The sequence below is a fragment of the Perognathus longimembris genome, unplaced genomic scaffold (genome assembly GCF_023159225.1).
Source record: "Perognathus longimembris pacificus isolate PPM17 unplaced genomic scaffold, ASM2315922v1 HiC_scaffold_5931, whole genome shotgun sequence".
Lineage (NCBI taxonomy): Eukaryota > Metazoa > Chordata > Mammalia > Rodentia > Heteromyidae > Perognathus > Perognathus longimembris.
In genome coordinates, this window is record NW_025961413.1 from 677,495 (window position 1) to 700,817 (window position 23,323).

Sequence of the window (23,323 nt, forward strand, 5' to 3'; positions counted from 1 at the left end):
ATACAAAAAAATGTATAAAAATAAAAACTTGGGCTGGGGATATAGCCTAGTGGCAAGAGTGCCTGCCTCGGATACACGAGGCCCTAGGTTCGATTCCCCAGCACCACATATACAGAAAACGGCCAGAAGTGGCGCTGTGGCTCAAGTGGCAGAGTGCTAGCCTTGAGCGGGAAGAAGCCAGGGACAGTGCTCAGGCCCTGAGTCCAAGGCCCACGACTGGCCAAAAATAAATTAATTAATTAAATTAAAAAATTAAAAAATTAAAAACTTGAAAAAGCAAAAAAAAAAAAGATTACAGGTGGTGGCACAGAGTCTGCCCTGAATCCTCTTCTGGCGGCTTCCTGAGGTTACTCGATTCCACAGGCAGCCATAGAAACCAAGCTGTGTTCACTGCCATCCTCCCACAATTGGTGCTGCAACTGCTGCTGAGACATGGATTCCCGGGTACTCTTCAGCCTCTGGGCCTGAACCTCCATGGTCGCAGTCTGTTTGGGTATGGGACCGCACATGAGTGCTATGCTCTCCAGCCCAGGATTTGAGGTAAGTGGAACCTGTTATTGCTACCCCAACGCATGGGGCTGGAAGCGTGGGGGAAGGGACACGAAGTGAGTGTGAAGGGACTGGAAGTAGAGGTGACAGGACAGGAAGCTCGGGTGAAGGAACCGGAAGCAGGGTGAGAGGACACTCATGTGCACTTGCAGAGCCACGTGGGTGTTCTAGAGGCCCATGGAGAAGGAATGCCAGGGGACTCAGAAGCTGCCCTGTCTCCCCTTCCCCGGTATGGCCCAGGGTTGCACCATGAAACCAAGTCCTCTGGTGGTCATGGGGCTCGAGCCATGTTTGCTGGTGCCTTCCCAGAACTGGCACTCACCTGCGACAGTGATGTGGTGCCAGGACTCTTGGGTTTCACCATGGTAGGGGCCTGCGTGGGACCAAAGCCAGTGAGGGCAGACCTCTCATTCCTGTTATTATCAAGAAAAGATGGGAACTTGGAGAAAGGAGGTCCCATTGGGAATGGAGAAGTCCTGTTACGTACATAAGGTTCACTTCTACCCACTGCTTCAAGAATTTAATCACAGGACCTGCTCGATTGGGTCCTTGGAACTCTAATAATCCAAAAGTGAACTGCAGGTAGATTTGGTCAGCTCTATCAACATAAGACATAGCTGCCTCGTAGCTAATCTCAAAGTAGATTTCTCATGAATGATCAGTACAAAAAGATGCTATTCAAGAGCACAAGGAGAAGTGTCGAATGCCAAAGTAAAACAGAGAAAATAGTGCTCTTTCCCCCTTCCCAATAGATGTCCACTTGGAGATTGACTGGGCACAATGGCCTTTTGAAAATTGAGAGAAGTCCAGGGATTGAAAAAGAATGTCACTCTTCCTTACATGGATCTTAGCATTTCCTGAGAAACTTTGACCAAACAATCTCATTTTCTCTTTGTACAAACCATTCCCAAGGAGCTCAGGACATCTGATTTTGAACAGAGAGGTGACTCTAGAATGACAAGGGACCATTACCACAGCATGGCCACCAGCACGTGGATTTTGTCCATAAGGAAGCTGTCCCCTTTCCTACTAGAGCGTCAGTTGCCTCCTCTGCAGGATAAAAGGTCAGAATCATTGGATGTTCATGTTGCTTTCTGTTGCCAAATTGGTTTATAGGAGCCTGTGTTTCTGTCCATCCTTGAGGGGTAGATGCTTTAGATGAAGTTGACAATTTAGTTTAAATGAAAGCTTTGTAATACAGCTTCAAACCACTTTTTATCTCTTAGACAATCATGACTTGCTCTTTCATAACCTGTGACCTTTATTAAAACTTTTTCTCACTTGCAAAGGAGGCAGTTAATAGTTGATTCAGAAATGTAGCTTTATAGCTTTAAAACTTGTTTTTCTGCTTGCAAGTAAGATAATAACAAGGTTAGAACTGTAACTTATGTTAATAGGCAATTCTCTGCTGTGGGATGGAAGGAATATTGATACTTGCAGGTGCCCTGCAAATCCATTTGCTTCAAGCCTCCAGAGTTACAGACAATTAATGGGTAACTGTCCATCTTCCTTCTAGCCTCAAATGGTTAAATAGAGGATGGGTGCACAACTTGGAATTATGGTCCTTTTGTCTTTTGTGTTATGAAAGGCAATATCCAGTTTGACTCCATGAGAGAAGGTCACTGAGGTTCTCTGAGTTCAAGTCATGTCCAGGAGACCATAACAGTGCTAACAGCCGGGAGCTGCAAAAAGAAAAAGAAGGTGGAAGGTTTTATCTCATGTTGTTTTTAGTACTAACAGCCTGAGTTTAAACTCATAAGATGTTCCTCAGTCCTCTGTGATATTTGACAGCTTGAATGTCAATTGGACTATCACTCTGACCTGAACTTTATTTCTCTGTGTTTTAATCAATTATTTTATCATGGCCATTTTCTTTTATTGTCATGGGGCTAGCTCTCTACCATTTTGAGCCATAGCTCAACTTTCAGTTTTCTCGTGGTTCATTGGAGGTAGGGTTACTCTGTGAACAACAATCTTCAGTTCTGAGTCTCCTGAGTAGCTGGGATTACAGGGGAGAGCCCTCACCTCCAGCCTTCCCTTGTCATTTTAAATTGGATTCACTGAATTACAGAAGGCATTGAATTGAAGTTGATTCAAAGTCCACTAGATGGCAGAATTGCCCAGCTTTATGCCAAGAGCTGCAGGGTTCAGATTCTCCTTTGAGAACTGCACAAGTCAGCATAAAGCATCTTAGCCCTGACTGTTGTGATTTCCTCAGCCTCTCTGAAAACTCTGAGACATCCAATAGATTTTTTAAAAATAAAGTGTTCCTCATATAATGTAATAGCTATAGTCATTGCACCCAAAGACTATTGAAGCCTATTTTCAGATGAATATTCTTGAATGTAAGCTGTGTCATCAAAACTGACAATTCGTAAAATACATATTGTATACACCTAAGTATAAACTGAGGTCCAAGTAAGTTCAGTAATAAGGGTACACATATTTGGGAACTGGACAGTGAATTTAATAATCTATAGACTACAAGTGTACTGTAGGCCATGACTCTTTGATGTAGAGAGAGTGACTTACATGAACTGTTATAAAACAGGTCACCATTTCATTGGCTTGCTTGTGTAGCAAATATTGTTGAACACCAAGCATCTTTTCTCACTCAGTTTCTAGGGGTCAGGAATCCAGGAGAAGCTTTGCAGGAGGGTTGTGAGTGAGGAGCTCAGGAGACAACTGTGAAAATTTCCATTGGGACCATGGTCATCTCCAGGCTTGACGCCTTAACTACCCATGTCCTCCAGCTATCATCTGGAAGCTGTAGCTGTTGGGGATTATTATGGCCTTGGGAAGGCTGCCCTTCTGCCAGCTTTGGGACAATGGAAGTCCCTCCTACCTTCTGGCCTCCACCCCTTGGGAGGTGAAAACGTGCGTGCCACCATGATGGGGTTGTCCCGCCCACAAAGGGAAGTTTCGTGATGTCACTTGATGAACGTGGTCCCTAGCCTATGACTGGCCCTTTGGCCAGCCCCCTTTCTTTCCCGCCATTACTTCTATATAAGTGCCTTTCCATATTAAAGTTTTTGAGATGCTTCCCACCACCGCAGCATGTCCCTGATGCCTTCCTTTTCACCTCCGCCCTTGGTAACATGTGAGGGGACTGGGGGGAGGGGAGGCTTCAGCAGCCTTTCCTCAACTTAGCACAAGCCAATGAGAGCATGCCTTTGGCCTTCCGCCGGCGGAGGGTTAGGGTGCTCTTTCATAGAGTTTGTGGTTACCATTCTCCCCGTGGGGGGAGAAAGGGGTTGTCCAGACGCCAACATGTAGCTCCTTGTCATGAGGCCTTCTCCATACACTACTCACATATGCAGTTGTTTCACCAGGAGCAAAGGGTGAAAGAGTGATGGAGATATAGAGAGATGTCACAGTGAGAGTAACAGTCATTTATAGCTAATCTCAAAGTAGATTTCTCATGGATGATTGGTACAAACAATGTTATTCAAGAACACAGGAGAAGGGTTGAATGGCAAAGTAAAAGAGAAAAAATAATGCTCTTTGGCCCTTCCCAATGGTTGTCCACTTGGTAGAATGACCGGGCACAGTGGCCTTTTGAAAATGAGAGAAGTTCAACGATAGAAAAAGAATGTCACGTTGCCTTGTGTGGATCTTAGCAATTCCTGCGAAACTTTGATCAAACAATCTCATTTTCTCTTTGCACAGACCAGTCCCCAGGAGCTTAAGACATCTGGTTTTGAGCAGAGAGGTGACCCTAGAATGACTAAGGACCATTACCACAGCATGGCCACCAGCATGTGGATTTTGTCCATAAGGAACCTGTCCCCTTTCCTACTAGAGCCTCAGTTGTCTTCTCTGCAGGTTACAAGGTCAGAATCATTGGATGTTCATGTTGCTTTCTGTTGTCAAATTGGTTTATGGGAGCCTGTGTTTCTGTCCATCATTGAGGGGTAGATGCTTTAGATGAAGTTGCCAACTTAGTTTAAAAGTTAGCTTTGTAATACAGCTTCAAACCACTTAAATCTCTTAGACTATCATGATTTGCTCTTTCACAACCTGTGAGCTTTTTAAAAACTTTTTTGACTTGCAAAGAAGGTAATTAATAACAGGGTTTGGACTATAACTTCTGTTACTAGGCAATTGCCTGCTGTGGGATGGAAGGAATATTGATACTTGCAGTTGCGCTGAAAATCCATTTGCTTCAAATCTCCAGGGTTACATTTCTTTTCAACATTTTTTAAAGGTTGACAAAACATCCTCTTAGTTTTCAAAACAACTCTGGCACCAATGAAAACACAAGCCATGTTTCTGCATGCTAAGTACTGCATTAGTTTTATTCACCAAACCAGAGTTCCAAAGTCCATGGAATGAAACACTTCATTTGTAGAGGTGACAGAAAGGGATCCCAGTGTAAGGATGACCCATCTTCTGTCTATGCCATCTACACAGTATATTTTATCTCTGGTCCTCCTCATAATGGATATTGTAAAAGTAATGGGAGATCCTGGTGCTGTGGCTCATCCCTGTAATCATAGCTAGTCATGAGGTTCAGATCCAATTGACAGTGTCTTAAAGCCAGCCTGGGAAGATTAGTCTAAGAAACTGCATCTCCAAACTAACCAGCAAAAAGCAAGACTAAAGACATGACTGAAGTGAGCAAACCATATAAGCATCTGTGAAGCCATAAGTTCAAACCCTAGTAAGGGGTGGGGGTGGGAAGCAATATGTGGATTTTTATGTGGCTAGGCAGGCTTGTTTCAGGTCAGCAAGGGAAGGTGGTGGGGGGTCATACAGAGGTGTTAGTGGGGTGTTGCCCCATAATCTACCGCATCTTATACCCTTATACCTCTGCTTCTCTTTTTAAACCTAAAAAGGCATAAAACGTGATCTTCACACTGCTACAGAACACACAGAACTGTGACTTCCTTTTCACAGTGTTCTTTTGTGTTCTTTTTGAAAATTTGGCACATTTCATGTTTTCACATTTCCCCTTCCCTTAGCATGAGCTTCGGTTTTATGTTAAATCATTGGGAGGAACACATGAGGACGCCTGCAAACCCAATGCTGACAGTACAGTTCATTTGTACAGGACAGTCACATTATAAAGAAAGAAAAAGAAAACTTTCTTCCCAGAAGAAAGAAGAGCAAAGTAGGAAGGGGAAAAGGAAGAGACTTTAGCTACACAAGCCTCTGTTATATCTCTGTCTTAGTTTCCCTAAGAGATAAAAGCTGCACTTTCACATCTGTGCTCTGAACATGAAGTTGAATTAGAATTATATAAGGCCAATATCTCTGAATATGTGAACGCAAGGTTACAAATGGTAGAACTTTCCATGTGTGTACAAGTCCTTGGATTTGATCTTGGGGCCTATGGCATTTTTGGAGATAAGAATTTCATGGATTGCCTGAGCCAGCTTCAAACATCAATCCTCAGATCTCAGCCTTTTCTGAGGAGCTAGGATTAGAGGTGTGAGCCACCAGTGTTTGGAAACAGTTGGTAAAACTTGCCATCATTTCTCTCTCCATTTACTTATACTTACAGAAAACATAGAACTAAATGTCAAATGCTAATAGTAGGATCAGAGCAGCATAGAAGTCAGTGGAATTACAGTAGCACTCCACAATGCACTCTTCCAAGACAACATGTGTTGTTGAACACCAAGCATCTATTCTCACTCAGTTTCTAGGGGTCAGGAATCCAGGAGAAGCTTTGCAGGAGGGTTGTAAGTGAGGAGCTCAGGAGACAACTGTGAAAATTTCCCTTGGGGCCATGGTCATCTCCAGGCATGACTCTTTCCCATCTCATGTCCTCCAGCTGGATGCTTCAGCTCGTTGTCATGGAGCCTTCTCTCTAGACTACTCACACATCAGTTGTTTCACCAGGATCAAAGAGTTAAAGAGAGATAGAGATACATCGAGATGTCACAGTGAGAGTAACAGCCATTTATAACTCAATATCAGAAGTGATACTTTATCATTTCTGTCTCTTTCTATTCATTAGACACAATGACTAAATCTGCCCACATCTCAAAAATGAGGCAGGTGATTGTCAGAATTGGTGTCGTTTTGAACTGGGACTTCCTTTTAGAGTGCTTTCTGTTAAAGGGACCTCCTTACCTAATGACTTGCAGTCCTGAATTGAAGGGGCAATCTACACCTCATCTATGCTCTGTTATATCCAGGGCTTAAAATGATCTGTGCCCAAGATACCTGGTCTTGGACAGTTTGGGGTATGCTGGCACTGGCTAGCAATACCCCAAAGCTATGGGCTCCTGAATGGGACCGAAAAGAAAGGAAATTCAGAAAAGAGTCTAAGAGACATCTAGGACATGAAACAGTGTAATGTGTGTGAAGAGTCTAGGGAATAGAGAGAGCACTCTATGATAAAAGATAATGGCCACGCCAGTCATGGCCATGTACTTCTGTAGTCCTGCCATTCAGAACACTGAGGCACGAAGATTATGAATCCAGTTTAGCTTCGGCGACATCATCCTCTTATATCTCACAAAAGAAGGAAGAGAAGAGACAAAGGGAGGAAAAATATAATAAAGGAAAAGAAGAGAAAGGGAGGAGATGGTAAAGAAGAGGTAGGGGTAAATAGAGGAAAGAAGGGAGGGAAGGAATTAGAAGAACGAGTATTCAAAGGGAAAAGTATAAGTTGGGATGTGTAAATAACCCTTAGGGGTAAACCAACAATGATAAATGACAGAAACTAATTATGGAGACTTTTTAAAGGAGGAAGAATAAAGTAGTAGGTCACAATAATTGACAAAGTGAAATATGGTTATGGAAGTATGGCTCTCTGAGATTGTTTTGTGAGTGAACTTTCTGGTACTGTTTTTGGAATTAAGTCTTGCTATAGTAAATTGAACTGGAAATCATTATAAAGGCCAAGCTGGACTCAAGCCCCCCAACCTCCTGCTTCAGCCTTTTTCTGCCTTCTGTGTTTGTGACAATGGCGGCATTATGCCCAGCATGTTTAATACTGTGTTGTTGTCAGACTTGGGGCTGGAACACAGGGCCTGGGAACTGTCCCTCAGCATTTATGGTTAAGAGTATCTTCATCATACTTAAGGCCACAGGGCCACTTGCAGTTTTCTGGTAATTAATTGCTGAGAAACTTCTCATGGACTTTCCTGCCCAGGCTGGCTTTAAATGAGATTCTCAGATCTCAGCCTCTTGAGCAGCTAGAATTGAAGGTCAGAGCCACCACTGCCCCACCCATTATTTATTTTTCTTGAAATGAACTCTTAAAGTGGACACTGGTGTCTCACACCACCAAAAAACCAGAAGTGGAGCTGTGGCTCTAGTGGTAGAGAGCTAGCCTTGAGCTTAAGGTCAGCTCAGGGACAGCATCCAGACCCAGAGTTCAACAGCAACAACAAAAAAGGCCTCTCAAGTAGAATAAGCATCACATTCATGATGTCACCACATTTGATTCAGTTCCCTGGTTATTGTATATACGTTTATCTGAATTATAGAAGGGAAGGGGAAACATCAAAACGGTGAGACAAAATAAACTAGAATGGCAGATGTGGACAAAAGTATGACTTAATTTTGGATGTCTGCTCTCCCATCTCAAGTAGAAACAGAATATTTGAGTCAAATCTTGAAAAGTCTCCGTTTCTTGGGATCCTTTGTAATTAGATATAGATAACGCTATGGGACAAGACAGCGTTGTAATTTCTGTACAAAGATAAAGTACACTGGCTGATGTTCCCCAAGGAGCAAACCTGAGGTACCCTGCCCTCCTTAACCCCACCCCACAAATGTCAGGGGCCACTGCCCAGTGTCCTCCTCTTATGTTTCCCACATGGATGCCATGGGATCAGTAGCATCTTCCCATGTACCTGGCTTCCTTGGCCTCAGTCCTCCAGGCTCAAGAGCATACCCATCAGATGGTGCCTGCTGAGCCCCAGTTGGTCCATTCCCCACTGATATCACTGGTCCCACTTGTGATTGTTCCATTTGCTCCCTAATGTCCTCAGGCTTTGTGAGGCATTCCCAGTAGAGTATATAAGAAGCTACTCTCCACTTTTGTCAGTTACAGCACTGGGAGCTTTTCTTGGTGTCCTGCTGGACTAACTTTGAATTACTCTAAGGCTTTCTTTGTGTGTGGGGGGGAGGGGAGTGTCAGGAGCCGAGCTAGCAGCTAAGCCCATTCTGACCTCTGGCTGTGCCGAAGTCGCCAAGATGTCAGGAGCCAAAGTTGCAGCTAGGTTCATTGTCACCTCTGGCTGTGCTATTATCACCAGGACGTGCTAAATGAAAAGATATTTGTCCACAGCCACTATCCAGAATTGCTTTGTTACCTTGTGTTTACTGTAATCAAATGTTGCAAACTTCTAAGCCTCTTTGTGTTCTGGAATTTTAACAACCCTATGCTATTCCCTGGTTCCAAAACTACATATAAGCTGGGAGTTGAGAATAAACTGGGCTACAGTCTTGAGTTTCAATCTCGAGATGCAGACCTCCCATACCCCATCTTTGCCTCTTGTCTTTTTTCTCTTGTCTTGTATTTTTCCTTTTCCTTAATCCTTGCTGCCCTCAGTCAGGATTCCCGTTCACTGCCGGCTGGCTCGGCAGGTGTGGCACATGGAACAGGGACTTGAAAGCATGGGATGATGGCAGAGGACCCCCGCTCAGTTAAGGAGGTCCAATTACGTGGGAAGGAGAGAGGGAGAGAGAGAGAGTATTGTCGGGAGTAAGAAATTATGGGATAAAGTATAGGCTGCATCCTATACGTGCAGGCCCCCAAAGGCATGCTTAATGCCCGGACAGTGAAAGTTGGCCAAAGTCACTTAGAATGTTTCTTTTACTTTATTGAGGAAGCATGCCCCCAGTTCCTGGAGGAAAGGACCAATAACTTAGAAACTTAGAAAAAAAAAAAAAAGGTGATTCAGGAACATTATGATGCAAATGGCCCTGAGAAAACCCCAGTGGATGCTATTATTCTTTGGTATCTGGTCCGAGATTGCTTAGATCCTAGACATGAACAGATTAAATTTGAACAGTCGATTGGAGAAGCTGAACAGAGACCTGATGAGTGTTGCCCAGCCCCAGGAAGAGCTGAGAAAATTAACAAGACCTGAACCCACTGGGCTAGACATTAAGGAAGACTCAGATGGCTCAGACACTGAGGAGAAATTATGCAATGAGCCTACTAAAGATAGACTGACTCATGTTGATAATATGTTGAAATCAGTATAGCTCTATTGTCACAGCTTCATCCAAAACAACAAACTCCTTTATAGGGAGATACTGGTGAGCCCCATGGACAGTCCTGGCTGACTTACAGCTCTCCTAGGTGCAGGCTGCTAGCAGGGGGAAGGGACCTGAGGCTAGGGAAATGCTAACACCACTGAGGTAACTTCTCCTGACCGAGCGCTCTATTTCCATCCACCACGACAGATTTGAAACCCCAACCAGGGTGAGTGACCATTAGCCTGGAGCTTAGATTTTCCATAAAGCCACTGGGATATGTCAAGGAGATCAGCAATTGTGGGTGTTTGGAGACAACTGATCTCTCATTCAGCTCAGCTGGTTGCTCATCAAGTCTAAATTACTTCAGGAAAGCTGCTCAAGTTTGAACCCAATCTTATATATTTGGAATATTTTGCAGGACTTACCTAACTTCTATGAGAGCTCAGGCAGATGAAGTTCTCTCTATCTCTTTTTCTGCCTCCCTCTAAACTCTGCCTGCCTGCCTGTGACATAGGATGGGTATCAATATTTGTTTAATATCTGCTTTAAAAGACTCAAAGAAAGGTTTTCTATTCTTGTTATTGATGTTAAGTTTGGAGACTCAATTAAATTCTGCTTGTTTGGCTAAATAATAAGCTTTCTCTAGCATTGAGCACATGGTCGACAATAGGATTGGTTGGAGTGAAAGCCTGCCCATCCCCCAGGTGACAAGCATGCCATATTCCTGGAGGCTGGGCAGGGAATTGAAGTCCTGTGGCCTTGCATTTCAAAGGTGCCTTACAATTCAAATGCTGGAAGATGAAGGTGTCTTACTGTGAGCTCACTGTCTGTGTTCATGTCCTGCCTCCCATAAGCTCCCCTTGTGAGCTAAACTGGTTTCTCAAGATGTGGCTTCTCAGATGATCTGAAAATTTTGGTTTGCTGAAAAGGTTTTTTTTTGTTTACTATCTAACCACATGGTTCTAGAATATAGGCACTAGAATATTGCCACTGGAATTCCAGAAAAACGTACATGGCCAATTAAAAAACAATTCTAAGTGCGCCCCAAAACGTGTGCACATTGTCTGTATGTGTATGTATGTTTGTCTTTGTCTATGTGTTGGTAAAACTTAAAAACAAAACAAAAAACAGGTTTTAAGCCCAAACTGATATGTTTGGGTGCAAACAAATATGTCTAAGAAAAACTCCAAAAGGTTTTAATATACAGCACGTGATATAAGTACAATAATGTACAACCAGTATGTTATTCTTTATGTCTATCTATGCTAAGAGTCAAGTGTACATCTAATCCTGACAATTCTTTGGTATAGACTAAGATTTTGCTTCTCCATTTTTTTTCTTTTTTCGCTGTGCTCTCATAAACTCTTTAAGATCAAGGGACCAGAGTCATTTCGAAACAACTGCACAGATGTGACTATTAACCTAAAATTTCCTGAGCCAAAATTAACATTTTGCTTCGTAGGATACAGGATGACATGTGTGCTAGCTGAGTGGACCGTGGCAGTCTGTGGCTACAGAAAGCTGCCTCCACAGTCAGCTCCCAAACTGGGAGTTGTTTGTGACTCAGAAACTGCCCTGGCTGCTACAGAGAGCAGACTTTGTTGGCCTTCAATCTGTGTGGATTTTGTGACTAGAAAGATGGTTAAAGGCCCAAGCCTTCTAAAATCTGTTTAAAAATGCCCTCAACCAGTCTGTGTAGAAATTTACAGGCAACAAGCAGGAAATGTGACAGCCTATCCAGGGAACTCTACTACATCCTTATCCAGACGCAAGCCATCTTTCCTGCTGGCCTGCTAATTTGGGATGGAAGACACAGCCACTTCAGATCCACTGAAGCTGAGACTTTAACTGCTATTCATTTGTTTTCTCTTTCACATGCCAATAAGATAAGGATAAATAATATGATTTGATTTAATGGCACATGGATCCCATTCAGTCTGCTGTTCTTTAAGTGTTACAGCAAAAATCTGGCAACTACTTGTTGGTCAATTCTTAGCAACTTAGAGGTAAACTCTACTCCTTTTGTTCTCCTGTTCCTTTAATTGGAAATAAAAAGGCTTTTATGGCTAAAACTCCCTGGATTACAGTTCAAAACCAGCCCAGGAAAAGAAAAATAAAAATCCCACTTGGTCATATTTTGGGTCCTTATTATTTTACTAGTCAGAAATTACAGGTTAAGACTTCTCATTTGCTTACTGTGCATGATTTTCAAAAATTTCAGGGAGATATTAATTGGCTTCTCCCTTATCTTAAATTATCCCCAGCTAAATTAAAACCCTTATTTGATCTATTAAAGGGGGATCCTGACCCTACATCTCCCAGAGAGAAATGACAACTGACTCAACTAAATCCTTAAGCATAGTAAATTCTGCCATTTCTTCCCAACATGTAAATTATATTGATTACGCAGCCCCCGAGGACGCATATATTTTAACTACACCTCATGCTCCAACAGCGGTCCCTTCAGGTCATTGAAACTGTCCCTTTTCTTGGTACAGCTAATTCCACTATCCAAACTCTTTTCTACCAGATACAACTTCTTCGTCGCTCTTGCACCTGTCCATGGTTTTTTTGGATTTATACGTGCCCATACTAAGCTTCCTGGACCAATAAGTGAGGGCAATGCTATTATGGATGAGGCTAGACACATTTTTCTCACTCAAATTGACTTGGTAAAGCAATCACATGCTGCCCACCACCAAAACAGTCATGCCTTACATCAGCAATTTCATATTACTCGTGAGGCAGCTCATCAAATTGTAAAAACTTGTCCCAACTGTGCTACCTTCCTACCTGTGCCCTCCAATGGCATTAACCCCCAAGGCTTAGTGGCCAACCATGTTTGGCAAATGGATGTTACCCACATCCCCTCTTTGGATGGCTCTGCTTTGTCCATGTTAAAATAGACACTTACTCTAATTTTATTATGGCTACTCCTCTTAGCGGGGAAGCTGGCAAACATTGTATCTCCCATGCCTTACGCTGCTTTGCTACTATGGGACTTCCTAAACAAATTAAAACTGATAATGGTCCAGGATATGTTGGACGAGCTTTTCAAACATTTTGCAAATCTTACCAAATTGTTCACTCTACAGGAATTCCCTATAATCCTCATGGTCAAGGAATTTTCAAATGGGCAAATGGTTTGTTAAAACACCAAATTTCTAAATTAAAAGGGGGGAATTATACCCCTTCTCTCCTGTTAATATACTTTCTCATACTTTATTCGTACTAAATTTTTTAAATTTGGACTGCAATGGCCACTCTGCAGCACAGCGGTTCTGGGAAAAGAGAGAGCAAAGAGCTTTTGCCCAAGTTAAGTGGAAAGATCCTTTAACAAGTGCTTGGCACGGGACCGATCTGGTATTGACATGGGGTCGAGGACATGTCTGTGGTTTTCACAGGATGAAAAGGATGCTCGCTGGCTACCTGAGCGTTGTGTTCGGATTATGGAAACTCATCAGAATGCTACAAGCACTGACCCACTGGACTTATGTGCCAGATCCACCGATTATGCACCCTGCGACCTGGGAGGGAGCTGAGGTGTTCGTCCATGTCAACAGATCAGCATATGGTACAGCTCCAGACCCTTTTGTCCAACACGTTAAGATGGGAGATTTTGCAGCTTCTGGCATTGGAACCCCTTTATGCTTTACAACTGATTCCAACATTTATATTCCAGGCTGTACTGTAATGCAATCCATAAATCATAGAATTTGGATTCCTGATAATAGTCAAGTATATAATATACGAATGAATTCATTGCCTCCTGGGTTTCCTGTACATGCCAATTCTACCTCGTCCTTCATGATAACTCACTGCATCAACTCTTCTCAAAATGTATAATCTACAGGAAAACTGCACCCCATAAAGTGTTGACATGATCACCCTTTTATAACCAATATTTCAGGAACTAATTCTCAGCTGATGTACTGGTCCGGAGTGAATCTCACCAACAAGTACAACCCAGGTCTGTGGTGGATGAATGGACACGCTCAATGTCATGTCTGGATCTAAGTGGCTGCCGTGAATAATATTTCCTGGCCCACTTCTTCTTCTTTAAAAAATGTTATGAATGTGTAACACCCCCTTATGCTATTATGTATGGACCCTTTAATATTTCTATAGGAGCCATGTATTTCTATGTTACTTGCACTATCTGTTCTTTTACAAACTGCTTGTATAGTGATCTTACTGATTCTGTAATTATTATTAAGCAACCACCATTTGTTATGCTTCCTGTAAACTTATCTGAAGCTTGGTATGAAGAAACAGGTATTCAAGTGTTAAAACATTTAAAAGAGCTTATGTGCCCTAGATGATTTGTAGGGCTATTAATAGCAAGCATTGTAGCCTTTATTTCCTTAGCTGCCTCTACTGCAGCGGCTACTGTGCCTTTAACACAAAATGTGCAGACAGCTCACTATGTTAATCAGCTTGCTCATAATACCACACAAGCCCTGCACTTTCAAGGCAGGATTGATGATAAGGTAGAACAAAAATTAGAAGCACTGTATGAATCTGTGTTGTCACTGGAAGAACAAATTCGTGCCTTACAAACTTTGCAACGGGTGCGCTGTCATGCTGGGTTTGACTTTACTTGTGTGAGCCTCCATAAGTATAATGGATCAAGCTTTCCTTGGGAACAAGTTGTAGCACATCTAAATGGTATTTGGCACCATATTAATTTGTCCTTCGATCTCTTTCAGCTCCATAGCAAAAAGCTGCACTAGAACAAACTCTGCCTCTGGACTCTAAAGTGGCAGAAACAGTAAAGGAACTGTTTGAGCAACTTCAACAGTATTTCCCTTACTTAACTAACATAAAGGGGCTGCTGATGACATTTCTCAGCCCAGGGATACTTTTGCTGATGGCTTTCCTATGCCTTCCTTGCATTGTACGCATATTGGAAAACTCTTTCATGAGTTTAGCCAGCCAGCTGCATAAGATCAAGCTCCAAGTGAATGAACTTTCCCCCGAGAAGAACTGCAGCCAGATACGGGTATCAGGGAGGTTCCAGCCTTGACCAACCTAAGACATGGGGCCTTAGCACTGCTCTGAAGTTGACCCTAGGACGGGTAAGGCAGGCTGGGGTACCCACCCCACCTAAGACAGGTGGGTTCGCTTCTTTTAATAAAAAGACGGGGGAACTGTCGGGAGCCGAGCTAGCAGCTTAGCTCATCCTGACCGCTGGCTGTGCCGATGTTGCCAAGATGTCAGGAGCCAAACTTGCAGCTAGGTTCATTATCACCTCTGGCTGTGCTATTATCACCAGGACGTGCTAAATGAAAAGATATTTGTCCACAGCCACTATCCAGAATTGCTTTGTTACCTTTTTACTGTAATCAAATGTTGCAAACTTCTAAGCCTCTTTGTGTTCTGGAATTTTAACAACCCTATGCTATTCCCTGGTTCCAAAACTGCATAAAAGCTGGGAATTGAGAATAAACTGCGCTGCAGTCTTGAGTTTCAATCTCGAGATGCAGACCTCCTGTACCCCATCTTTGCCTCTTGTCTTTTTTCTCTTGTATTGTATTTTTCCTTTTCCTTAATCCTCACCGCCCTCAGTCAGAATTCCCGTTCACTGCCGGCTGGCTTGGCAGAAGGAAGGAGCTGTATTGGTGTGGTTGGTGTTTGGGTATTTCTTTTCATGATTCTGGTGTTTGCATTTACTTATTTGTTTTTTAGTTTAGCTCATTTGGGTTAAGATTTCTTATGTGTCATCTTCATTTAGAGCATTTGAGATAACTTTGAGACTGCATACTTGTTATCCCAGTGGAAAGATGACAAAATACAACAAAGTTTCCTTTAATTCTTCCTCGGAAGAGGAGGAGGAGATCACCATCATCGGACAGTATCAACTGAAGGAGACCATCAGCCATGGTAGCTTTGGATATGTGAAGGTTTCCCATCACCGCCTCACAGACACGAGGCTGGCTGTGAAACTTCTCCTGATGAAAGACCTGAAGAGCAATGCCATAGAAAACGAGGTGGACATTTTCAAGAGCATATGTCACCCACACATCATCCGATTTTTCAAGATGATGGAGGATAAAAACTGTCTATATCTTGTCATGAAGCTGGCCATGAGGGGATACCTCATGGGGTGGATCCACAAAGCCTGCTGCAGCTGCATAATCGAGCATGAAACCAGGAGGCTGCTCAAACAGATCATGAGTGCCATACACTGCCTTCATAAGAACAGAATTGCACACTGAGACCTCAAGCCCAACAACATCCTGTTGAATGCCAAACGCTATGCCAAGGTCAACCAAATGTATTATGCCTACAAGATGGATATTTGGAACCTACGCATCATTTTGTATGTGATGTCAACAGGAAAGTTCCTGTTTGAGGGGAGGAAGTTTGCTGACATATAGGTCCTAGTCATAGAGGCCAAGTACAGCTCTCCACTATACCTATATGCAAAAGGACCTGACCAACTTTCCCAACTACTAACTGTGGACTCCAGTCTGAGGCCCAATGTTGAACAAATAATGGAGTACCCATGGCTGAATCTCTATGGGGTATGTGGCCTGGGTCCTGATAAGCCACTACCCATTAAGCTGAACCACATTATTGGATTACAGGATGAAGTTGTGGCCAAATTCCGTGTGCATCTGTGTCAATGAAGGGAGGAGAGGCTCCCAGCCAGAGTCCACAAAGTGTCAGCTGGATCAGGATGCAGATGGGCATGATGAAGTTTGGAGCCCCTGATACCAGCAGCCACCTCATTCTTCTCCCTAGAGAAGTGACCTTGAAGGCCAAAACTTCAGTTACAGTTTTGGCAAAGACAGTGGAAACAGCTACAGTGGATGCAACTTCAAAAATGGTTTTCTGTAGCATGCTGGTGACTGTGTTGGGACATCCAATAAAGAGCAAGGAACTGAGAAAGTAGAAGATGAGAGAAAAGAGCAGGATGTAGCTGAGAGTCTGGTTATTAGCCTTGACCATGGTGGTGTTCTGATGTTTCACAATGACCCCAACGATAACTGCTGTGCATGTAGATAAACCAAGAGCCATGCAGGCCAAGGCCATCCCCAAGGGCTCTCCATAAGCTAGGAAGCTTGCAGCTCTTAGGAGGCACTGGTTTCTCTATGTGTTGGCATGCTGATTATCTGGACACTTCACACACTGCTCAATGTCTGGTGAGGAAGTCAAATAACAATTAGCCCCTTTCCATTCTTAAAGAGAAACTAATACATCAAGAGAAATTGAATAGTCAATATGTATTAGCATAAAACTAAATATTACCAGGTATGTTCAGTCCCTGTTCTTACATAAAACTCAACCTAGAGCCCTTGGTCTGTTGCAAAAATATTTCTCAGAACTAGGGAATAGTGTTGTCAAAGATCTCTGTGTCCTCTGTATGCTAAAGTTCATTTTGAAGAATATGGAGACCATATCTTTAAAAAGTTATTGTACCAAGTATGACAGATGTGAAACTGACATCAGTGATTACTTCACTAAACATGCATAAAACGAAGTGGAAATAATTGATCCTATACATAATTCAGAGCCCATGATCTATTTGGCAAGGAGCAGTGTCTTCCATGTTCACAATTAAATTACTAACTGGAGGAAGAAAAAATGTTATGCTGCAATATTAATACACAAATTTTTCACTTCATGGACTGGTGGGCATTAGGAAAGTGTATGAATTTCTCCCTGTCTTGGAATTTTCCTGTCCCATTAGCCATCTCATTCTCTGAGCGAGGGATGCAAACAAAACAACACGCAGCCTTTCACTCCTGAGGGGATTTCCTGAATCAGGACCAAAACTTTCACTACAGACAGAGTGAGGAGGCTGTGGAAAATCAGATATGTGTCAGTAACATTTCAGACTTTTACATGTTGAACTATTGAGGAGAGGAGACCTTTAAAGGTTTGTGATTCATGGTGAGAACCTAAGTCCTATTGGGCAATCCTACAGAGTTTCATTTAATTCATGACATTAATAATTATCTCCCACTCAGTTATTACTTAGGAGGAGTAAGTAAAAAGAATCCTGTTTGAAGCTTTAAAAGGATGTTGGAAGACAATACACAAGTCTCCAATTTTTAGGGTTATTTGAACCCTAAACCTGTCAAATCTTATTTTTCCAGTGGCTATACTATGAAAATAATATTCTGGTGCAGGCTCCTTCACTGATTCATCAAATCAAAGATGGCTAAGTAGAAGGTGACTAACCGTTGAATGCAACTTACACAGTGGTGCAAAATAAACCTTTAAAACATGTAAAGTGATTCCTCCAGTACATTGTTATGTCACAGAAACCAGCTAAAATGCATTTTATATCTTATGATGACATTCTCAGTAAACCATTAGAAATATATTAGTTAACTAGAGAGAGATTGGAGTAGAGACTGAACTCAGAGTCTGAGTTCTAATTTTTTTTTCAAGATTAGCATCTACCACTTGAGCCACATCTACACTTGAGCTTTTCGATAGTTAATTGAGATAAGTGTCTCATAGACTTTTCTACTCATTTGAGCTTTAAATTGGCCAATAATCTTAGAAGAGGGGCTGTCAGCTGCCTGAGTAGACAGGAATAAAGTGTGAGTCACCAGAGCCCAGCCCTGTTCAATTATTTTGTTCCTTTCCTATCCAACAGTAAATCAATGCAATTTCTTAAGTTGTAAATTCTTAAATGTACAGTTCTTGGTTGTTAGTAGAACATAGGGTATGAATGTGTGTGTGTACGTGTGTGTGTGTGCACACATGTGTGTATGTGTGTGTATGTTCCAGTCCTAAGTCTTGAACTGAGAACCTAGGTTGTGTATCTGAGCTTGGTTCTTAAGGGACACTCTAATGCTCCATTTCCATGTTTATTGATTGTTAATTAGAGATGACTTTTACATGCTTTCCTACTAGGACTAATCTGAAAACATGATATTCATATCTCAGACAGCTAAATAGCTAGTATTACAGGCGTGAGTTGGTGGCACCCAATAAGGTACAAGTTTTAAGGGTGAGTTTTGATTACTTATGTGTCCTTAGTCATTACAAAGAGAGGCAACACACCTCTGCCAATTCTATGGCCCACTCTACCATATCTTCAGATAAAGATAGTTGATGGCCAGAAGGAATATATGGAGACAATTTTCCTATTTTCACTTTAAGTTCAAGGCCTTCTGGGAAATTCCAAATCTTCACAGTGTCATACTCTGCTTCCAATTTCCATTTCTCTTGCAAAATCACTTGCTCTCCAGCATGTTTGTGAAACTGGATGTTCTTTAGAAAAGGATGCAGCTAAAAGAGATATACCATATTGTGGTGAAGTACATATAAGGGTTAAGATGGAAAACTTAAAGTGAAGGTCCTGATCAGCTTAAATTTCTTATCCAGAATTCAAGAATAGCAGGGACACTTAAGAAGTACTCCAAGAGGGAAGATATGGATTAATAAAGATGTTGCTGAATCCTGGTCACTTTGCAAAGAAATAGAAGACCTATTTGCAAGAGAGAAATTCCATGTAAATAATTATGAATAACACAATTTTCATCCCACCAGCTATGGTTTTCCACATTTACTAATTTTGTGATTTGTGGGAGTATAACTTCTCTGACCAGTGAAAAACTGAGCCTCAGCACAGAAGTGCTGATGCCTTACTGTCGGGTTATTTTTAGTAAACATCAGCTTATCATCATGTGCATATAGCTATTGAGCCTATGTTGTCCTCTTCTGTGAGAATATCCTCCTTTAGTCTCACCGTGTGAATGTTTAGAACCATGTATAATTTGCATGTAAGTTTTTGTCAACTATCTGGTGTGTTTACATGTGTGTGAGTGTGCAATGAATGAAACAGACAGCCAAATGAGTGGCTGAAACTATTGTTACCTATTCATCTCACAAAGGATTAATACCACAGTATAAAACAATTCCAAAGTTTAAATACCAGTAAGAAAAAGACCAGTTATGGAAAAGGCACATGACTAGAAACATTAAAAATTAAAAATTACAACTGGAAAACCAATATAGACAAAAATATTTAATCATTTACACAGTCAGAACAATAAATATCAAAGCTACAATGAGTTATCCATCAAACAGGCAAAAATTGCAGTTTCAGGGCTGCAAATATGGCCTAGTGGCAAGAGTGCTTGCCTCATATATATGAAGCCCTGGGTTTGAATCACCAGCACCACATATGTAGAAAACGGCCAGAAGTGGTGCTGTAGATCAAGTGGCAAAGTGCTAGCCTTGAGCAAAAAGAACCTAGGGACAGTGCTCAGGCCCTGAGTCCAAGTGCCAGGACTGGCAAAAAAAAAAAAAATGCAGTTTCACTGGAAATTAAAAATGGATGTAGGCAATGAGGAAATGGAAATCATCAGGCTGAAATTTTAGGGCCAGAAAAGTTGAAGTTGAATTGGAAGATGGCAGTTTGGACAGAAGAAATATGCATTTTTAAATGATTATATCAAGCCTATAAAAACTCAGGGGCGAGATCTGAGCTGGATATGCATGATAGAGAACATGGCATTTAAATGCTGCTCCCTTGTGGTAGAAGTAAAAAAGTAGTTACTTCATATATATTAATTTAATAATGCAATAAATACCTGCAGATTCCAGTATTTCAAAAAAAGTTAAGAAAAGCCCTGCCTATGTGTGCCTTAAAGGGTCTCATTGAGCTAGAATGAGTTTATACTTTCATTGTTTGTTTTTGTCTTGGTAAAGTTCTTCTCATAATGCTATGGGAACTAGAGACTTCACATTTCAGAATTATTTTTCCAATATATTCATGTGAGGATACTATAGACTCCTATTTGTCATTCATGAATATTTGTACCTGGATCTACTACTGTATAAATCAAACCATGCAGTTGTCCAGGCAGATGATCTCAAACCCAGAGGGCGCTTCTGAAATTTGCTGAATTTCTTTAGTAGAAAAACCAAAAATAGGAAATAAACTTATTTCAAATGTTCTGTGTTCTTGTATGAAAGTATCACAATGGATCCCCATCTTAATATTTTTTACACATTCAAAACAAAATATTTTTAAGTCCCCAACACTGCAGTGCTGGTGTTGATATATAGAAACTAAAGATTGGATACATGCCAGAAAATTAAAATAAATCAATGAGCAACCTGTGCAGCTTGCTCATGCCTGAATTACTAGTTGATCAGGAGGATGAGCCCTATGGATCCTGAGTAAAAGGAAACAAGGACAGAAAAGTCCATGGCACAATTAACCAACACAAAGCCAGAAGTGGTGTTGTGGCTCCAATCTTGAGCATTAGCCTTGTCAGACAAGACCATTCAAGACTGCAAAGCAAGCTAAACACAGATGGCTCATACCTGGAATCCTAACTACTTTAGAAAGCTGAACATGATCAGAAGAAATTAGAGAAATCATATCAATTTAATAACCAAAAAGTGCCCAATGTGAAGCTGTTGTTCAAGTGCAAGAGGACTAGCCTTCAGCAAACTGCTTAGGGACAGTGTCAAGGCTTGAATTCCCTGGACAAGTACAAAAGTAAAACCAAAACAAAACAGTAAGCAAACACACTACTACTGATCAGTGACTAGTTAGTGCTCCCATCTATGGGCAGCTATCTTGAGCTACACCACTCATATCAGCAGTTGAAAATGAGAGCACCTGATTGAGGCAATGGCATTTTCTCTTGAAATGAGTATTCAGTAGGTTGCTAGGGTTCCTTGAAGGTTTCCATAATCATTTTTTTCTTTGTTCTTATTTTTCTTGCACAGCCGTTTGTCAGTGAAACCCTCGGGTACAGACCGTAGCCAAGGATATGTATTTGAATGAGTAAAGCAGATCTCATCTTAGGTAGATAAAATTTTCCCATAAGGTTTCTGTAATAATTCTTGGTAAACCTGGATTGTGGAGCATATTTGTCAGGAAATAATGACACTTTACTTTGGTTTGTCTAAAGTAAAAGAGTGAGAAAGAAAGGAAAAGAAACAGAGTCAGAAAATGCATCTAAGGGCTTGAAATCAGATCCTAGACCCTGTCTTTGAGCTTTATTGCTAAACACTAGAGGTTTGTCATTTCAGCCAAAGTGACACTTCCAGCTTCAGCTGATTAAATGGAGATAAATGTCTCAGTGATTTTCATGCCTGGTCTGGCTTCAAACCTTGGTCCTCAGATACCAAAATCCTAAGTAATTAGTATTACCTCATAACCTAGCAGCCTACAATACAGATTTTTTTTCAGATTCCTCAAAATGTAAGTGTAACCAAAGACAAGGTCTGACACCACTGGCCTGTGGGGAACAAACTGCTTCTGCAGCATTATACCAACTCAGGTTGTTCTTAATAATATCACTTCATTGTGAAATGCTTACAGCTTAAAGTGAAGTACTTTACAGCCCTGGGAAGACAAGGTATATGGAAGGAAATCAAATTAACTTTCTAGCTAGCAGGTAGAAATTTACTCCAGAGTAGATTGAAGATAAAATAATGAAAATGAGCTGTTTGGTTGTAGTACAGACGGGTTGTCAGGGTAAAGAAGACAGAAAGCACTCATCTACACACAGTTCCCTCAGCCATTGCGTGTCCTGAGAACAAAAGAGTAAATGGAAATAAATTGATGAGTAACTTCCGGCTTGTTCTCCTCATGCCCACAAGCATCATTGTTACTGCAATCTGCACCCAAAGTGTAGAGAGGGAAAAGCCCTGCAATCATCGCACCTCCATCTATGTGTGCTCGCTGCTTCATGGTAGAAAAGGAGCTACTTCCAGCCAAGGACCTGCCTGGGAGGGGAAACTGGAGAAGAAGGAATGTGAAAATCAAAAGGCAAATCCCTGTAGCATCTGCCAAGTTGAAATCCTGGGTGGAAGGAAGGCCCACAGTGTCAGATATATATACATATTATCTTCATGTATGTGCATAAGTGCCTTTTTATTGACAGAGGTATGTACTGTAGAATACCTTTCTTGGAAAGCTCTTGTAAGTCCCCTGGAAGAATGTGCAAAACTCTTCCCAGGGGCTCTGCATCTGAGGTCTTGTGTACAGGAGGAAAACACAAATTGAAAACATGTTTGCAGGTTCTCCTTCTTCATTGCAGGTGCTATGCTTTATTTCAAGACGACCGATAGTGAGGCCCTTGGGATGAAGTTAACTTTGAAAGATTTTTGTCAGACATCTGAGTCTTGACAGTATTTGTATGAAAACCTTTTGGGTTGATGCAACTGGATTGCATCTGCAGAGCCATGTCATATGCATGGTGAAATGGCCAGAAAACAATATATGCCAGTGGGATATCAACCAAAGTTCACTTCACAAACTCACTATGCAGAACACTGACAGAACATTGCTGGTTGATCCAGCCCAGTTGCCCTAAATTTCCATGTGCACAGGCCTCCACAAACCACCCCTACCTCTTCAAGGACATAAGCAGAGAGAGATAGATAGAGGGAAAGAGGGAGGGCCTATTAATAGACAACATTTTCCATTTGCCTGAATGCTCCCAGAAATTATTTCAGTTCCATAAAATATTGGGGGTCCAGTGTCCCATGAAGGGGCCACGTGGAGTTACTGTCCAGTGAATATTGGGGCCAAATTTGGTTGTATAAGAGTATGAAATTATAAGGTTTCAGATTGGAATCAAACTCATGCCATTGTAGCTTGTGTACTGAGGAATTT

The 23,323-nt window shown here is 41.7% G+C and overlaps 1 pseudogene; it reads right to left on the minus strand.

Moving 5' to 3' along the window:
• Positions 1 to 347: 347 nt before the first annotated feature.
• Positions 348 to 23,323, minus strand: part of LOC125345576 — a 45,151-nt pseudogene continuing 22,175 nt past the window's right edge.